Source organism: Panthera tigris, chromosome F2, assembly GCF_018350195.1.
Source record: "Panthera tigris isolate Pti1 chromosome F2, P.tigris_Pti1_mat1.1, whole genome shotgun sequence".
NCBI lineage: Eukaryota > Metazoa > Chordata > Mammalia > Carnivora > Felidae > Panthera > Panthera tigris.
Window position 1 is genome coordinate 29,714,218 of NC_056676.1, and position 3,786 is coordinate 29,718,003.

Sequence of the window (3,786 nt, forward strand, 5' to 3'; positions counted from 1 at the left end):
CCTCAGATCGGCCTTCAGACATTTCCTGGTGAGGGGTAATTTCTGTTCTATCTAGTCTTGGGATCATCCAAGAGATAGTGGAGTTGGAGGATCACTGATCACCAAGCCTTCCCAGACGTTGTTTGAAGGGGTGGGTACGTATGGGGTGAGGGAAGAGGGCATAGGCAAGGAAGACTTCCCCTTCCCCAGGAAGCCGAGGAAGGTGTGGGATCAAACACTAACTTGAGCTTTGCCCAGGAATGCTTTTGAGAAATCCCAAAATTCACAGAAATCCACTTCCTGTTAGAAGTCCTGGCTGCAGAGTAAGTTCAGGATAGAAAGAGCCATTCCGCCTATTATTAAGGTTCTGCAGAACTGGCTGTATTATTTATGCTGGCCTGAGGTGATGGCTCTGCCTGTGGAGTCAAGAAGGGGGATACATCTAAGCTCTGGTTGTCCTCCTGGCAGCTTTCCACATTATTAAAGATTGCTGTCTGTAAAGTGTCTTACAGGACACTTTTAAAGGAACGCATTTTAAAGGAATGCATAAGGGTGTGTGGTGGGGGCAGGTGGGTTAGCATTTTGCAGATGGATCCTATAGGACCCAGTAATTCACAGTGCCCCCTTCTTTCTGTATATGATATATATATATATGCATGTATATTACAGACCATAAGTCTATATCCACCTCTCTCTGTATACATGTACATAAATAGAATACATATTTTCTATATATGCAGAGGGAGTATACACACTCAGACACATTTGACTTCACTCTGAGACTTTCAACACTGCCTATAGATAGCACGCCAGAACTGTGTCACTGGTATACTCATGTGGCCATTCTCTTACAAACTGAGGTAGGTTTTATGAGATGCTATCGTATGTACGACATTTCAATCTTTTCTCTGATGGAAAACAACTACTAAATGACCAAAGTGGACCTTTCGAGAAATTCTGAGACACTTAGTGAGATGTAATGCTCAGTATCCCAGAGAAAGTCAAGGAGATTCATTTGAATGGAAATAATGTGTGACCTAATCATGTATGCTTAAGCACACTAGCAAGAGCCTTGCGACTGTCAATGCTCTATTATGATTTGTGAACATGGTGCGTTTAGAAGAACTGAAGGCATCATGATGGTCTCTGATCTACTAAGCTGCATCTTCTCTGCGGGGTGGCTATACTTGGAATACTGGACTTTGCATGTGTAAGCATGACCATGTGCTGCCTTTTTAGCCTGTTATGGGTTGAAATGTCGTTCCCAAGGGTCAGCCCCCAGAAGGGCTGAAGTCCTAATCCCCAATACCTCAGTATGTAACCTCATCTGGAAATGTGACCATTACAGATGTAATTAGTTGAAGTCATAATGGAGAAGGGTGGACCCCTGATCTAATGTGATCAGTGTCCTCATAAAAGGGGGAGACTTGGATACAGAGAAATGTATACAGGGAGAATGCTCTGTGAAGACAGGAGGTTCGCAGCCACAGTCCAGGGACGTACCAGCAGCTTAAAAAGAGGTGTGGAACAGACAGAACCTTTTCCTGTGCCTTCAGAAGGAGAATGCCCTGCTGACACTGTGATCTTATATTTATAGCCTCCAGAACTGTGAGATAATCCACCCAGTCTGTGGTACTTTATTATGGCAACCCTAGGAAACCAATACAGAGCCAGGGCATGGAAAAAATGGTCAAGTTCTCTAATATGGAGTCCTGACTTAAATGCACAGAGGTGAGGGTGAGCAAGGCAGTGGTCATTACTCTGCATTTCTCATATCAAGAAGGTTTACACATCAGCCCAGCTACTATACCAGAACTATTTCTTAATTATACAAATTCAAGTGAACATTGAAGTAACAGGGATGTTCACATAACTCGTGATACAATCTCAAAGAGGGAATCTGTATTTTTAAATGCTGTTTTCAGAAATAGATGAAGGGAACAGTCACCGAAACAATATGAAGTAGAATTAAAGAGAAAACTTTCAATATTTTTTTTTAATTGTGAGGAACATTTTGAAGGGGCTCCTTAAGAATCTGGACTGATCAAAACTCCTAAGGTATTTTTGACTTCATTGGGACGTATTATATTTAGACTGATATGACAGATCATTTTTCTTTGACTCCTGCCCTTGCTTAATTTATGCTTTTCTTTGTCGTTGAAAAGTCCCTCAAAATTCATGCTTAAAAGCCTGCTCTGGTTCCCCATCCAGTGTTCTACTGTGTAGCACCTGTGCCTATTTCAGAATTGGATTAATATAATTTTAGAGTTAAAAGCAAACCCACAATATTTCGGCCCAACTAATTTTGGCAATAAGAAAACCAATGCCCAGCTATGATGACACAGCTCTTTAGGGTCTGAGCCACGAACAGAACCCAGGTCCCTTTTCATTCATTACCTTTCTGTAGTGGTGCCCTCATCATGTCTTATGTGCCAAACACATGTCTACCTGTGTCGTGTTCTCCCTAATCAGCTGATTTGGCTTCAGGGACGGTGTCTCTTTTTGTTTGTTTGTCTAGAAATCTCATCCAAAGACTCTGCTACACTGCCATATCCAGAACAGGCATACCAAAATGCCTGTTTAAATATGTATTATTTATGATCTAGCTAAGTTTCTGTAATAAGATACTAGCAACGGAGAGTTCATGACTGCCCTTTAGCATATTGTTATTTTAAGTCCCTTCAATTTACTTAATATCTAGAACATATGTCCACTAACCTGCCTTGTATAACTAATTGGCATTATATATAACCCAGGTTTTATTTTCTTCATTGTTTTGATTTCCAGACCAATGGCATTTTAAGTGAGATGTGAAATATGGGCTCTGCTACCGTGGCCCTTTGTCTGTCTGGTCAAAGAAGGAACATAAACCCATCTAATTGATCAAGTAGAAGGGAAAAGGAAGAGGGAAGAAAAAAATGAGAGAAAAAGAGAAGAAAAAAAACCCCCAGGCTTTCAAGACTGTGAACTCCTTGGAACAAAGACACAATCTCTATTATAGTTGATAAAAATCACCAGGAAACAAATGTTCCAGGAGGTTGTATCTTAGCATATAACACAGAGAGAGCTAAGAGCAATTTCCATATCAATCTGCCCAAATGGAAAAACTGGTGTCACCTACAAGCCTAGAAAGAAACAAATATGTCCCCTGAACCTAACTGTGAGAGCCAGAAGCAAGAAATACAGAAGCAGCTTCCTCATGGCAGAATTGCATTTTTTTTTTTTTTTTTTTTTTTGGTCTGCCATCAACAGGTATTACCATGGTAACTATCCTGTAGTTAAGAAGTAGTAGAGGTAAGGAAATCTATACAAAACCACCATACAGGAAAAAATAAGAAAAATGTGCTGTAGCAAAACTAACCTCAGACCTAAAAGAATGAGCAACAAGAGACTTTCTTGGCCATTTGTCAGATCTTTATGTTGTTTGAAAGGGATGCTGCAGGGGGAGGGAGGGTCTCAGCCCAGGAGCATATTCCTTGGAGGAAGCAGGGAACTCTCAGCGGGGACCGTTGTGGCTCGCGATTTTATTTCAGGTGCTAATCTATACGCCCATTCCCATGTGCACATTGTAGCTTTCTGAAGATGCTGTGGGTAAGGTTACAGCTGAGAAGTGTTGTGTCTGGAAACTGCTAAAAACTGAACATCTATCAGTGAATGACTTCCTTACTGTACTTCTAACTCCTGCAGGGAGTATATTTAGTGACATTTTCTCTGCTTTAGCCTTCAGATAGAGAAGCTGGGTTTGCATGCTATGAATTAGTGAAACGGTTGATAGTATTTCTTCATATGAACAAATATAACCAATAC

At 40.9% G+C, this 3,786-nt stretch overlaps 1 long non-coding RNA gene across 1 annotated transcript; it reads left to right on the forward strand.

Moving 5' to 3' along the window:
* Nucleotides 1–666: 666 nt before the first annotated feature.
* Nucleotides 667–3,370, forward strand: LOC122234883. The gene is made up of 2 exons (XR_006212855.1): nucleotides 667–1,499; nucleotides 2,767–3,370. It is a non-coding gene; the product is annotated as an uncharacterized LOC122234883 (long non-coding RNA).
* Nucleotides 3,371–3,786: the final 416 nt, after the last annotated feature.